Raw genomic sequence first — 15,994 nt, 5'->3', positions numbered from 1 at the left:
TATTCCACACAAATGTATCATTTTCAAAACCAAGTTTGTATTGTGCTTTACCTATCATTTCACACTTTGAACTTCTCTTTTGTCTAGTTTGATACCTATCCATTGGCTGGATCTTTCAGGCAAGATTGCTCTATTGTACCAGCATCTGACCCATATTTCTGTATGCTTTATTCATTTAATATACTTATTTATCTAGCAAACTATTAAGAACTCTTTCAGGCATTGGAGACCCAAAGACAAATGGAGCATAATCCCTTGTGCTCAAGGACCTTGGAGTCTGAAAGATGTAATAAGAAAATTATTCTAGAGGCACCTGGGTGGCTCAGTGGGTTCTGCCTTCGGCTCAGGTCATGATCCCAGGATTCTGGGATCGAGCTCTGCATCAGGCTCTCTGCTCTGTGGGGAGCCTGCTTCCCCTCTCTCTCTGCCTGCCTCTCTACCTACTTGTGATCTCTGTCAGATGAATAAATAAAATCCTTAAAAAAAAAAAGAAAGAAAAGAAAACTATTCTAAAACCTTGTAGAAGCCTGGATTTACTATCATTTTTCACTTTTTCACAAATTCATTAATCCTATCAAAATAAAGAAAGGTGAATCTGAAAATACATGTCCCTAGCAAACTCTCACTTCTAATAATGTGTATACTTGGTGAAAGGCCCTAAATGATACTTCAAATAATCCCCTCCTGAATCTTGCTCAGGAGCAAAATTGGGTTTGAGCACTCCACCTTCTTCTTTTTCTTTTCTTTTATTTTTTATTTTTTTTTAAAGATTTTATTTATTTATTTGTCATAGAGAGAGAAGCAAGAGCAAGCACAGGCATACAGAGTGGCAGGCAGAGGCAGAGAGAGAAGCAGGCTCCCTGCCAAGCAAGGAGCCCCATGTGGGACTCGATCCCAGGATGCTGGGATTATGACCTGAGCCGAAGGCAGCCGCTTAACCAACTGAGCCACCCAGGCGTCCCTTCTTCTTTTCTTTTAATGGATCAGTTATTTAATTAGGTTCTTTGTAAGATATTTTATTTATTTATTTTTAATTTTATTTATTTATTTTAGAGAGAGGGAGAGGGAGAAGCAGACTCCCCCCTGTGTACAGAGCCTGGAAGGGAGCTCCGTCCCAGGACCCCAAGCTCATGACCTGAGCCAAAGTCAGACACTTAATATACTGAGCCATCCAGGCACCCCTCTTTCTAAGAAATTTGGAACATCAGTTTATGAGGGTAAACTCCATTTGTGGGAAAAAGCACAGAGAGGAGGTAGCCCTGAAGCTGAGAACAGCTTTGATTTTTGGCAGAATTTGTGAGTTCACATCTTTCTGATCAACCTCACACTACCCTGTAATCTCACATTTTTCTTTCTCCATGTTGAAGATCTCCCCTTCCTGGTGTCTAGGGTTATACAGCTTCTTCATCCTGAGTAAGCATCAGTGAGGTGTTTGGGGATTTTCACACTACTGATAGCAATTTTGGTGGAGGTAGCAATGACAAATTTCTGTTGTTCTATGCAGAGGAACCTGACTGAAGGCCAGAGGTCTCTTCACAGCTAGCAAGACAGTGCTCAGTTGCTTCTGTAGCGCTGTAGCGTCTGTAGCGCTCAGTAAGAATGATCAAAATGGTGCTAGGAGTGATGCTAGTTCAGTTTTCTCAAATGCTGACTGGAAAGTTTCTGCCGTGGCTCAGTAGCTTTTGAGACACATCTTCAGTAGGATAATACTTAGATACTTTGCAGAGTTTAACCACTCGGGTACTACCATTCTTGTCACCAATAATAGGTTTTGTGACAGTAGCAAGAACCTTCTTTTTCTTTTTTTTAAAGATTTTATTTATTTATTTATTTAATTTTTTTGACGATTTTATTTATTTATTTGACAGAGAAAGCTAGAGAGTACAAGCAGGCAGAGCATCAGTGGGAGAGGGAGAAGCAGGCTCCCCACTGAGCAGGGAGACCGATGCAGGGCTTGATCCCAGGAATCTGAGATCATGACCTGAGCCAAAGACAGACACTTAATGACTGAGCCACCCAGTCACCTCTTTATTTATTTATTTGATAGAGATCACAAGTAGGCAGAGAGGCAGCCAGAGAGAGAGAAGGAAGCAGGCTCCCCGCTGAGCAGAGAGCCCAACGCGGGGCTCAATCCCAGGACTCTGGGACCATGACCCGAGCTGAAGGCAGAGGCTTTAACCCACTGAGCCACCCAGGCACCCCAAGAACCTTCTTTTTCTTGTCAATCCTGGATTTAGCTGCTGAATACTTCCTCTTGTACATGGCCTTCCTGGACTACATAGCCAATCAGGAACATCCACCAATTCCTCTGACAAGGACAGGGTTTCGGCTGCAATGGAGCTTCGCCTGCTTTGGCATTTTAGCCTCGAGGTTACCCTTCTTTTTTTTTTTTTTAAGATTTTATTTATTTATTTGTCAGAGAGAGAGAGAGAGCAAGAGCAAGCACAGGCAGAGTGGCAGGCAGAGTCAGAGGGGGAAGCAGGGTCCCTGTGGAGCAAGGAGCCCGCTGTGGGACTCGATCCCAGGACGCTGGGATCATGACCTGAGTCGAAGGCAGCTGCTTAACCAACTGAGCCACCCAGGCGTCCCTCAAGGTTAACCTTCTTGACCTTGCCACCAGCATCAGCCTTCTTGGCTCCAGGTTACTTCTCCTTAGTATCGGGCTTCTAGGCGTTTTCGCCTGCCATCTTGCAAGACAGGAAAGCAATCCATCTTCTTCTTTTAGAAAGTTGCCACTGTATTTGCTGATATCTGATCTTGGTGTCATTCTCCTTGATTTTCAAAATCACAAATGTTCAACTATTCATTCTGGACTGAGTTTGCAGGACACGGGTCATGCAGTCTAGTTGACTGAAATTATTTGGACCTCTATACTTCATTTCTCATCCATCTTAGGCTCCAGTTCCTTCCAGGCCACTTTTTACCTTTTTAAGTATAAAAACATTCTCCTGGAGGGGCGCCTGGGTGGCTCAGTGGGTTGAGCCGCTGCCTTCGGCTCAGGTCGTGATCTCAGGTTCCTGGGATCGAGTCCCGCATCGAGCTCTCTGCTCGGCAGGGAGCCTGCTTCCCTCTCTCTCTCTCTGCCTGCCTCTCTGTCTACTGGTGATTTCTCTCTGTCAAATAAATAAATAAAATCTTTAAAAAAAAAAAAATTCTCCTTGACATAAAAGAGAGACTCAAAAGAATTCTGTTTACTCTGCTACTTGTTCACATTACAGAGCTAGCCTCAGGCATCAGACCTAATTCTCATGTTATCTTTTTGCTCTAAATATGATTTATAAACTTTTTATTTGTCCTCAGCAGATCTGCAATTCTCAACTCATTTGGGGCCTTAGCGTTTTTACAGATTTATGACATTCTCCCTATTCATACTTGGTTATATTTCCTTACTTCCACCATTTACAAATTTTGTATTAGAATCTGAGCTAATCAGAAAATATCTCATAATAGCATACTGCCTTCTTCAGACAACCCCTTCTTTCCTTCTTCATTGTGGTCATTTAAAATTATGTAATCAGAATTGAATATTTAAGGGCAACCCAATCCTCTTGATCATAATACATCTATCACAGTACACAGAAAATACATACGTAATAAATGATATTAAATGAATGAAAATCTCTTCCATGGATTTATGCTTGTCTCGTTTTGTTTTGTTCTGGGTTTTTTTAAATGATTTTTATTTATTTATTTATTTGCCAGAGAGAGAGAGAGAAAGCACAAGCAGGGGGAGCAGAGAGCAAAGGGAGAAGAAGCAGGGTCCCCATTGAGCAAAGAGCCCAATATAGCACTTGATCCTAGGACCCTGGGATCATAACCTGAGCCAAAGGCAGATGCTTAACTGACTGAGTCACCCAGGTGTCCCCCATGCTTGCCTTTTGTTTGCACTTTATATAATCAGAATTTTTTTGTAGTTTTCAAGATACGGTTGGATTTCCCTATTATAACAATTTATGACTTAGGTGGAGTCACTTTCTCCCTACATTAAAGTCATTTTTACTTCTATTAATTCCAATTTTTAAAGCACACACGTCTTAGATTCTGTGTTTTAACTAGTGAAGATGTTAACTCAACACTCCAGAAGCTGCACAGAAAAACCTTCCTGGGCCTGACACCCCTTCCACCTACTAGTAATGATTTTCTTTTTCATGGTCAACAGAAGAACTAACAGCTAGTTTAAAGAAAGATCTGTGCCCTTCACTAACAGAGAAGGTGATATTCCATTTAGGATAGAATTTGAAGCATCTTTAAGTACCGGGCTTATGTCCCCTGAGGTCAGAAATATAATTTGCTTTTCTTTTTGATATAGTTAGCTATAAAAACACTTCAAGTTGATCCCAGGGTCCTGGGATAGAGTCCCGTATCAGGCTCCTTGCTCAGCAGGGAGTCTGCCTCTCTCTCTGCCTCTGCCTGCCTCTCTGTCTGCTTGTGTGCTTTCTGACAAATAAATAAATAAATAAAATCTTTTAAAACCACTTGAAGAGAATCTATTTTCTATGTATCCCAAATAAGATGAAAAAAGATGGGATTAAGCATTGCTGTTAACTCACAATTTCTACCATTGGGAAGATTATGAAAGGAGGCCAAACCCCTCTCCCTGCTTCCCTCAACTGTTGCTGATAAACGCTCAGCTCTCCCCATAAGTGTCAGTGCTGTGAGCCATGGGCAAAACCTATCAGGGACCAGTTGTCAACAGTCTGGGCTCAACACTGTGAAGACTACAGAAAGAATCCTGCCTTTAACAGGAGCTTGAATAAATGATGGGTCATGTCTGGATACTGCTTTTCTTTTTTCTTTTTTTAAAGATTTTATTTATCTGAGGGGTGCCTCGGTGGCTCAGATGGTTAAACATCTGCCTTCAGCTCAGGTCATGATCACGAGGTCCTGGAATCGAGCCCCATGTCGGGCTCCTGGCTCGGTGGGGAGCCTCCTTTCCCTCTGCCTTTCCCTCTGCTCATTCTCTCTCCCATGTGCATCTCTCTCTCTCAAATGATTTAAATGAGATCATTTTCTTTAAGAAATGATTTTATTTATTTGAAACAGAGATAGAGATAGGGAGCATGAGCTAGGAGAGGGGCAGAGGGAGAGAGAGAAGCAGACTCCCCACTGAGAAGGGAGCCCAACACAGGATTTGATCCCAGGACCCTGAGATCATGACCTTAGATGCTTAATCAACTGAGCCATCCAGGGGCCCCTACTTTGCTTTTTATTTGCTAAGGAATTAAGGGGACATGAACCGCATTCGTCAGTCTTTGTTGCTTCTATCCTTTAGTCTCTATCTCATTGCAATGAAAAGAATTAAGGTGTGTTCCTGTTCGAGAAGTCAGGGAAACCCCATTTGGGTAGTCCCTAAAACTCTGTTATAAAATATTAAGGCAAGTTAGAGTTACTAATTATTTCAAAACTGTACGTTTTTCCCATCCTGTATAAACTCAGATATTTTAGATGGAACATGGCTTTATTTCGGCACCATAGAAAAATCTTGCCATTAAAAACATGTGCTGGAGGGGCGCCTGGGTGGCTCAGTGGGTTAAGCCGCTGCCTTCGGCTCAGGTCATGATCTCAGGGTCCTGGGATGGAGTCCCGCATCGGGCTCTCTGCTCAGCAAGGAGCCTGCTTCCCCCCCCCTCTCTCTCTGCCTGCCTCTATGCCTACTTGTGATCTCTCTCTGTCAAATAATAAATAAATAAAATCTTTAAATAAATAAATAAATAAATAAATAAAAACATGTGCTGGAGTGCCTGGGTGGCTCAGTGGGTTAAAGCCTCTGCCTTCGGCTCAGGTCATGATCCCAGAGTCCTGAGATGGAGCCCCGCATTCCGGCTCTCTGCTCAGCAGGGAGCCTGCTTCCTCCTCTCTCTCTCTGCCTGCCTCTCTGCCTACTTGTGATCTCTGTCTGTCAAATAAATAAATAAATATCTTAAAAAAAAAAAATGTGCTGCAGGGGCACCTGGGTGGCTCAGTTGTTAGGTGTCTGCCTTTAGCTCAGGTCATGATCCCGGGGTTCAGGATCAGTCAGCAGAGCATGCAACCCTTGATCTCAGGTTGTGAGCTCAAGCCCCATGTTGACCATGGAGCCCACTTAATTAAAAAAAAAAAAAATGTTGCATATTGTATAATTCCATTTATATGAAGTGCACGGCATAGGCAAATGCAGAGAGACAAAAAGTAGATTAATGGTTGTTAGAGGATGGAGGGAAGGGAGTATAGGGAGTGACTACATAACTGGTACAGGGTTTCCTTTTGGAGTAATACAAATATCCTGGAAATAACAATAATAATGATTGTAGAACATTGTAAATACACTAAAACTTACTCAACCATGCAGTTTAAAATAGTTTAAATTTTTTTATTTTTAATTTTAATTTAATTTTAATTTTTAGGGTATGTGAATTTTATCTCAATAAAAAAAATTTTAGAGGGGGCACCTGGCTGGTTCAGTCAGACAAGCTGAACTCTTGATCTTGGGGTCATGAGTTCAAGTTCCATGTTGGGTTCAGAGATTACTTAAAAAAATGAATAAATTAATTAAAACTTAAAAATATTTTTTTGAATCTGGTTTCTTCTGCTCCAATATTTTATATTTAGGGTTGTCGAATATAAGGGGCCATATAAAGCAAGAACTTATATAAAGCTGCAAAAGATTAACGTTAATATAAGATGAGTTGGCCAAGGGAGGGAAAAAAAAAAAAAAAAAAAACGATGGAAGTGTATACCTTTGATTCACCTACCTGCATTCAGGTACCCATGTAGCCCGAAGCCCTGACCTTGGCTTTCCAGCATGCTCATACTGCCACCTGGTGGCATTGACTCACCAAAACAGTCTACTGTCCTACCACCCCGAATGCTGCTGATCTCATCTGAATCCCCAAACCAGGCAGGGTCCCCCACAGTTAGGACTGGCCATCTTTATCTATTCTTCCCCTCAAGCTCGTCCTCCTCTGGTTGTAAAGGACATGCAACATGAATTCCTTGATGAGGTTTGAAAACCCAAGGAGGTCAGCATATTAAGATCTACTGAACTCCAGGACACCTGACTGGCCCAGTCCATATATAGCATGAGTAGGAAATGGGGCATCTGGGTGGCTTAGTGGGTTAAGCCTCTGCCTTCGGCTTGGGTCATGATCTCTGGGTCCTGGGATTGAGCCCCACATCAGGCTCTGGGGGAGTCTGCTTCCCCCCTCTCTCTCTGCCTGCTGTTCTGCCTACTTGTGATCTCTCTGTCAAATAAATACAATCTTTTTTTAAAAATGAGTAGGAAAGACTTAGATACACTCTCACCATAAACTTCCTCCCAGGCATGGTGTCATGCAATCAGGAGGGAATCCCCAACTCCATTTCATCAAGATCGGTCCTCATTGAGGAGAGCCAGCTTCTCTCTGAAGATTAGAGGATTTGGATCACACATCTGATAATCAATGGGGTTTGCATTTACAGCAAAGAAGTAGTTTTTAAAATAGGCTCTGAAGAAGTCCACCTGCCCCCACCCCTTGAGCCCTACATCTGGGCTCAGTACAGAGGGAACAGATAAAAATGCTCATCTCCCAGTTTCTCTCCAAAAGGGTTTTAATTCCAAACTTTCATACTACCACCTGAGATTAAAGCTTCTAATAAGCCTGCATCTAGTTGCTAACTGTCATCCTTCCCTTTGGGATACTATCAGGTCTTGGCACACCTTCAGTTACTAGGAGCCACTAAGAACAAAAATGGTAGTTTGGGCAACCACAAAATTTTGAGAGGCAACGAGGAGCTCAGGCCAGGCTGACTGGCAAGGTTTATCTCTTGCACAAGACCAGTCTCTCTGGTGGGAGATGTGTCTGTCTTATGCAATGCATAAAAACCAACACAGAGGGGCGCCTGGGTGGCTCAGTGGTTTGGGCTGCTGCCTTCGGCTCGGGTCATGATCTCAGGGTCCTGGGATCGAGCTCCGCATCGGGCTCCCTGCTCCGCAGGAAGCCTGCCCTCTCTCTCTCTCTCTCTCTCTCTCTGCCTGCCTCTCTGCCTACTTGTGATCTCTGTATGTCAAATAAATAAATAAAAATCTTTAAAAAAAAAAAAAAACACACAGAGAGTCAAGGAAAATGAAGAAAGAGTGAAATATATTCCAAAGGGGAAAAAAAAAAAAATCCTGGATATAAATTGAACTGAAATGGAGATAAGTGATCTACCCAATAAAGAGTTCAAAATAACAGTCGTAGTGGGGTGCCTGGGTGGATCAGTCAATTAAGCGTCCAACTCTTGATTTCAGCTCAGGTCATGATCTCAAGCCCCATGTTGGGCTCTGCACTGAGTGTGGACCCAACTTGAGATTCTCTCTCTCTCCCTCTGCCCCACCCTCACACTCTCTCTCTCTAAAATAAATAAGTAAATCTTTTAAAAAAAATAAGTCATAGGTCAGAACAATGCATAAACAAACTGAGAATTTCAACAAAGAGGTAGAACATATAAAAAAGTACCAAACAGGGGTGCCTGAGTGGCTCAGTCTATTAAGTGTACAACTCCTGGTTTTGGCTAGGGTTATGGTCTCGGTGTTATGAGCTCAACCCTGTGTTGGACTCCACACTCACAGTGGAGTCTCTTGTCCCTCTCCATCCCCCTCTGCTCCCTTCCTCGTGTTCTCTCTCTCAAATGAATAAAATTTTAAAAGCTTTTTTTTAAAGAAAAGTGTCAAATGGAAATCACAGAGCTGAATAATATAATAACTGCACTGAAAAATGTAATGGAAAAATCACCAATCACAGAGGAAGAGAGGAACAAAGTAACTATAAAACAGCTGGAAAATAATTAACAAAATGGCAGTAGTTCAGTTTGCAAGTGCATACTACCAGTAATTACTTTAAATGTAAATGGAATAAATTCTTCAATCAAAAGACATGGAGTGGCTGAATGGACAAAAAAATAAAATTCAGCTATATGCTACCTACAAGATACTCACTTCAGCTTAAAGGACACACATAGACTGAAAGAAAAGCAATGGAAAAATATTCCATGCAAATGGAAAGTAAAAGAAAGCAGCAGTAGTTACAGCGACATTAGACAAAATGGACTGTAAGCCAAAATCTGCAACAAGAACCAAAGATCATTGTATAACATAGGGGTGAATCCTTCAAAAGGATATGTTGGAATGTTAAAATGTTTGGGGCACCTGGGTGGCTCAGATGGTTGAGCATCTGCCTTCAGCTGGAGTCATGATCTCCAGGACCTGGGATCAAGCCCCAGATTCGACTTCCAACTCAGCAGGGAGTCTGCCTCTCCCTCTGCCTCTCCCCCTGCTTGTGCTCTCTCTGTCACTCTCTCAAATGAATAAATAAAATCTTTTTTTAAAAAATGTTTATGGGGTGCCTGGGTGGCTCAGTGGGTTAAAGCCTCTGCCTTCAGCTCAGGTCATGATTCCAGGGTCCTGGGATCGAGTCTCGAATTGGGCTCTCTGCTCAGCAGGGAGCCTGTTTCTCCCCCCACCACCTCTGCCTCCTTCTCTGCCTACTTGTGATTTCTGTCTGTCAAATAAATAAAATCTTTTTTTTTAAATGTTTATGTACCCAACATCAGAACATATAAATAAAGCAAACATCAACAGACCTGAAGAGAGAAATAGACATCAACACAATAATAGCAGGGACTTTCAATACTGCACTTTCAACAAAGGATAGATCATTCAAACACAAAAAACAATAAGGCAACAATGTACATTGGTCGTGGAAAGGAACATCAGCAAAGAATTAACACTTCCCAGATAGAACTGCTCACCTGAGAGAGCCAATCAGTCAACCACTGCAGCTAAAATACATCACCTGTGATCAATTGCAAGCATAGCTCTACCATCCTGTTTGTGATACCAATTGTTATGACTTTGTTAAATCAATATTTGCTAAGAAAATCTCTGGTGAGCCACAGTTCAACAAAAGATCATAAGAAAATTGAGATACAGAAGTTGATTACTCACAGGTCCTAGAGAATGTACAAGATCATCTTGGACCACACATTTTCTGCCACTCTCCACTTCACTGCAGCATATTGCCTATTCAGAATGCTACTGAGGCTTCCCATCCCAAAGTGCAAACTCCAAAAGAAACAACCAGAACCTCAGAGCATTGCTCATTAAAGGTAGTTTGAGGTGCCTCCGATGTTGTTTGTGGCTATTAATTGCCCCACAGAGGATAAATTCCCCCAGTGGGTATTAGACAAGGTGTTTCCTGATCCTAAGCACAGGCCCAGTTACTGACTATTAGGACAATTGGCTGAGATTTTCATAAGTCCATTCATTATTGGTAACTCTCACCTAGTGTGGGCTCCCAAGGTACCAGGCACTGCCTTTAGAAGAAGGAGCCTCTGTTTCTCTGACCCCTGTATTTGTGGATGGGCACCAGAACTCAGAGTCCTAATCAGGATGGTAGGGGCACCTTTACTCAGGAAGTCATGGCTTCCTGCAAAGGCAAGTATGACTGGGACCATGTCCTTCTGTCACTGTATACCTTGCTGCTGTCACACTGCATTCCCTGACCTTATGGGATATCACAAGTCTCATGGCACAAGTTCTAATGGTCTGACATAAATACTCTTGGCTCTATTAGACACAGGAGTCCAAGTTACAGTAATTCCAGGTAACCCTTCTAAACTCCCCAAGGGAAACTCATACAGCCTATAAGGCATAGCAGGTAAAACTGTAAAGAGTACAAACTAAGCTACATGTGTCTGTTAGCACCATATTTCTAAGACAATTACCAATGATGATGGCTCCCTAGCTCTCTTCTCCTAATGTAGATATGGATTTCCTCACTCATCCACAAATCTGGTGGGGTAAACCTAAATTTCTGGGCTTTCTTATGGGAGCTGCCAGATGGGAACCTATTTAAATGCTTCTTCCAGTGAAAATAGTAAATACACCACAATACTGGCTGAAGCAAGATACAGAGGGCTTTTGGCTCAACATTAAAGTTATGCTTACACCAGGGTCATTAGGCTCACCATCTCCCCCCTTTAATAACTCGATCTGGCCAGTTTTAAATCTGGCCATCAATGAATGAAGATTAACAACCAACTATTAAAAATTGATTTGTGCCAGGGGCGCCTGGGTGGCTCAGTGGGCTAAAGCCCCTGCCTTCGGCTCAGGTCATGATTCCAGAGTCCTGGGATCGAGCCCCGCATCGGGCTCTCTGCTGGGCGGAGAGCCTGCTTCCTCCTCTCTGCCTGCCTCTCTGCCTACTTGTGTCTGTCAAATAAATAAATAAAATCTTAAAAAAAAAAAAATTGACTCGTGCCAGACAGCCTCTCTTTTGCTGTTCTGCACACTACTCCCTTGCAGCATATTCAGTAAGCTTCTATCTCCTTAAAAAAATTTTACTATTAACAATTTAGTATTAAAAGCACAGGTTCTAGCCACTGTAGCTCTCATTCCCAATATTTTAAACATGACAGATGACATCCAAAGGACTCAGAGCCCCTACTTTGCTGTCCAAGATTTAGCCAACATGTTTTACCTGATCTCAATAACTGAAGACCCACACCTAGATTTGCTTTCAGTTTTGAGGGCACCCAGTATAATTTTAATGAGCTCCCTAGGGATTATCTAAACAGCCTCTCCATCACATACACCCTAAGCAGACAATTTCGAATTTCACTCAAACTAACACGCTGCTGCCTTTAACATCATATAGATGACATTCTATCGTGGAGGTCCTCTGAGGACATCATCCAGGAAGACTTACACCTCGTACCACAACACTTAACAGCAGAGAGGATGGACAGAGAGGATTGCCCCACATAAGACCCAAGGACTGGCCACTTCTATTAAGTTTCTTGACATGGTGCTCAGCTGAGACTGCAAAATTCCTCTTGCTATAAAACATCAACTCCTTGGGGCACGCGGGTGGCTTGGTTGGTTAAGCGTCTGCCTTTGGCTCAGGTCATGATCCTTGGGTCCTAGGATGGAGTCCTGTATCGCATCAGGCTCCCTGAGGACCCTCTTCTCCCTTTCCCTCTGCTGCTCCCCCATTTGTGCTCACTCACTCTCTGTCAAATAAATTAATAAGTCTTAAAAAAAAAAATCAAATTCTCACAACGAAGCCTCCCATGACACTATGGCAGGCACAGCACATAGGAGGTCTTTTCACCTTTGGACAACATGTTCTACACTCATCCATATTACACAGGCCTCTAACACCATTACGTGCCAATCAGCTTCTTTCTTTTTTTTCTTTCTCTTTCTTTTTTTTGGTTAAAGATTTTATGTATTTGAGAGAGAGAGCCCACACACACAAGCACATGCAGGGGTAGGGTGAGGGATGGGAGAGAACAAGAGCGAGGAGCAGGGGGAAGAGAGAGGGACCAGCAGACTCTCCGCTGAGCACAGAACACAACACAGGGCTCAATCCCAGGACTCCAAGATCTCGATCTGAGGCGAAGGCAGACACTTAACCAACTGAGCCACCCAGCTGCCCCTAAATCAGCGTTCTCTACTGGGGAGTATCTCAACAAACTGCATCATGGCTGGGCCAACAAGACATACGGCAGGCTCTGCCTTAGTCCCTGGAGGCTCACACTTCTGAACTGAATCACTGGTGATGCTTCATTACACCTCACAGGGTCTCTGGACTAAGTGTGGCTCTACCTGGCTGCCCATGGGATTCTGTCCCAAATAGCAGTCAGGTACATGGCACTTAAGCACCAAGTTTTGGTAACCTACTGGATCCTTTTAGAGAAAAAGATATTAACAGGCTCCCAGATTCACACACCAAGTTCCCATCTTGCCTTGGTTTAGGGTTTCAGCTCAAGAGACTTAGCCTGACCACCGACGCCTCGCTGTTAAATGGGAATTCGTAACTTTAGGAAAGTGCTAAACCTGCTATCAAGGGTTTTTCCAAATTACAGGACGATGTGGCTCCTCCCATGCTTAGCCCTTTGTCCACTGACATCGAGGTGCTGCTAGAGGCACCTTCACTGCCGACCCCTCGAATAGTTTGGGGAGCACTTTGGGAGCAACTGCCTAACATGGAAAGGGGATGGGCAGCAACACCATTGTCCACAATGCCACCTGCTGAGAGACTGATGCATATCATCTTGCTAGCTGCATATCCCTAGTGCAGGGGAGCTCTCCTAGTTCAGCCCAACTGGAAGACTGGTGACAGCATGCCTAACTCTAAAACAGGCCATTAAAATGAGACTGTCAGGAGCACGCATTTTTACTGACCCCTGGATGGTAGCCAATAGGCCCACAGGCTGGTCTGGACAATAACAAAAGGGATAATTTCATGATTCAGGGAAAGCCTATCTGGATTATCTCTACTTGGAAATATAGAGCCAACTCTCATATGCCAGTGATGGTCTCTGCACACATGCCAACAAACACCAGGAACACATTATAATAACACTGTAGACTTCTTACCCAAATTACACATGTTCCAAGGCCCTGCATGAGCCACCTCCCAAATTATCAGTTCTGGACACAACTATTCCTCCAGAGATGCCATACCCACTAGCAGAGTGGGCCCATGTTCCAACAAACCATAGGGGAGTTATACTACTCACTGACTGGGCCTATTGTCATTGCATCCCCCTCACAATGACAATAGACCCAATCAGTGAGTGTCCCTCTCTGCTCCCAAAGAAAATTCTGGAAGTTTCTGGAAGACATGTATCTCCTGGGGTAACAGACCCTATTCACAACGGCAAATTGATTTTTTTTCTGGCCACTGTCACCCTCTGCTAAAGCTGGTAAGTACATAACCACCATTACTGATAACTTTACTAGACTCCACTGACTACTTCCCAGCATGTCCTCTCCTTCTTAACCAGGTATATGATCATCTCCTTTGGTTCACCAGATATCATAGATTTAGATCAAGGAGCCCATTTTTTCTCCCAAGTTGTTTTGTCACGGGCTTTAGAACATGAAATCATATGGAATTTCAACCTAGCTTACCAGCCCCAAGAGGCTAGACTTACAAAAGACAGGCATAGTGACCTACTTGTTTCTTAAGCTTTTAAACAATAAGTGGTCCCCAAATGGAGAGAAATTTTATCCCAGGCTATAATACTGCTTAATTCCCAGATCTTGTATCTCCAAATTTCCCATATCAACTATCAGTCTCCTCCAAGGACTCCCCAGATAGCATTTCCAGGCAACCTCCATATCAGAGAGGACACCACTCATCTGCTCACCAGAACAATGCTCTCTTTACCATGTTGACTTTTCTACCATCTCACCATCTTGCACATGTTGGCAACCTGATCAAGGGCAGATTGTGCAATATGACCCTCTTATAATATAGAGCCTGAGGAGACAAACCTCTACCAAATTGCTTAGCAATCACAATTATATAAATATTATTGGCCCAATCTGGTTGGCTCAATCAGTAGAGTGTGCAACTCTCAATCCCAAGATCATGAGTTCAAGCCCCATGTTTGGCATAGAGCCTACTCTATAAACAAACAAACAGGCAAATAAGCAAACAAATGTCATTGGCCCAGACAATGGCCCAGTCCCGCCAGTGTAATTAAGGCCACCAGCTTTGCCTTACTATTTGGGTTATAAAGGTTGCCTAACTAAAGTAAATATATCAAAAATTTTGCAGAAGGGGCACCTGGGTGGCTCAGTGGGTTAAGCCGCTGCCTTCGGCTCAGGTCATGATCTCAGGGTCCTGGGATCGAGTCCCGCATCGGGCTCTCTGCTCAGCGGGGAGCCTGCTTCCCTCTCTCTTTCCCTCTCTCTCTCTCTGCCTGCCTCTCTGCCTACTTGTGATCTTTCTCTGCCAAATAAATAAATAAAATCTTAAAAAAAAAATTTTGCAGAAGATTGAAATTACAGCTCCAGAACCCACTAGCAGATCTGTGTAGATCTCAAAGAAAGGAGAAGAGGCCTGCCTAGTGGATGCCCATCATGTTGGAAAGAAATGCCAAACAGAAATCCTGGGATCTATAGCTGCTCTCAGTAAACTGAGACAAGGCCCCTACCCTACCTTAGAGGAAGACGTAAATGACCTCTTGTTCCAGAGCAAGTACACTCATCCTTTGGTCAGTATCCAGATTGCTCAACAGAAGGAAACCCCACACTAGTCAAAGGCAGTATTCTTTGTCGTGGCTGTGACTGTTCTTGTGCACAGCCTAGATAATAGTGTTACTAGTAGACCCCTGCGCCCTAATCTTGTTTCAGACGTGCTGGAACAAAATCAGTCAAGTGTACAGTTGCATGCCAGATGCTGGTGGATCCTGTTAGAACAGCTTTACTCAGCATGTCATGGAATATGGACCCTGATCCAAAGCTCACCTCCATCCACATTAACTGGTGCCAGTGAAAATGATACTTAAATGAGTTACTCTTTCCTTACACTATGTCTCAAATTATCTCCCAGACAGAACGGCCTTCCCAATGTAGCCAAATCAGACTCATCACAAATCACAGGTTTGTGCCCTGATGAATTTCTTATAATTGTAATGGGCTAATCTCTAGATTATAAAGCTGCTATCCACAAAATGTCCCTACAATTAATGTATCAATATACCCAATATATCTAAATTGTGGATGGATTCTCCAAAAATCTGGGTCATGGACATTGCATGCTCCTTGCAACGTGCCCCCTTAATGATCTAATGGAGTTCACTGAGATCCACTCACTGAACAGAAGAACCAGTACTTGTAGTTCTGTCCTGAGTCAGGCCTCCAGTATATACACTCAGAACTTTTTAAAAACATTTTTAAGCTTATTTATTTAAACGATTTCTATACCCAACATGGGACTTGAATTCAGGATCCAGAGATCAAGGGCTGCATGTTCTACTGAGTGAATTTTAGGTATCCCTAAAATTTTTATTTCTAACTAATCTCTACACCCAACTTAGGTTTGAACTTATAGCCCCAAGATCAAGAGTCACATGCTCTTCTGACTGAGCCAGCCAGGCGCCCCAAAATAAAAGTCCTTTTTAAAAATATATATACGCTTGGGACGCCTGGGATTTAATACCAGCCAGCCATTCCCATCATTCATGGACCTCCACCTGG

The 15,994-nt window shown here is 43.1% G+C and overlaps 1 pseudogene; it reads right to left on the bottom strand.

Moving 5' to 3' along the window:
- Nucleotides 1-1,080: 1,080 nt before the first annotated feature.
- LOC131829509 (large ribosomal subunit protein eL6-like) lies at nt 1,081-4,128 on the bottom strand (annotated as a pseudogene).
- Between the last annotated feature and the right edge of the window lie 11,866 nt (nt 4,129-15,994).

The sequence above is a fragment of the Mustela lutreola genome, chromosome 4 (genome assembly GCF_030435805.1).
Source record: "Mustela lutreola isolate mMusLut2 chromosome 4, mMusLut2.pri, whole genome shotgun sequence".
In the NCBI taxonomy this organism is placed as follows: domain Eukaryota; kingdom Metazoa; phylum Chordata; class Mammalia; order Carnivora; family Mustelidae; genus Mustela; species Mustela lutreola.
The sequence above is the reverse complement of the archived record's forward strand: the minus strand, read 5'-3'. Positions and strand labels throughout refer to the sequence as shown.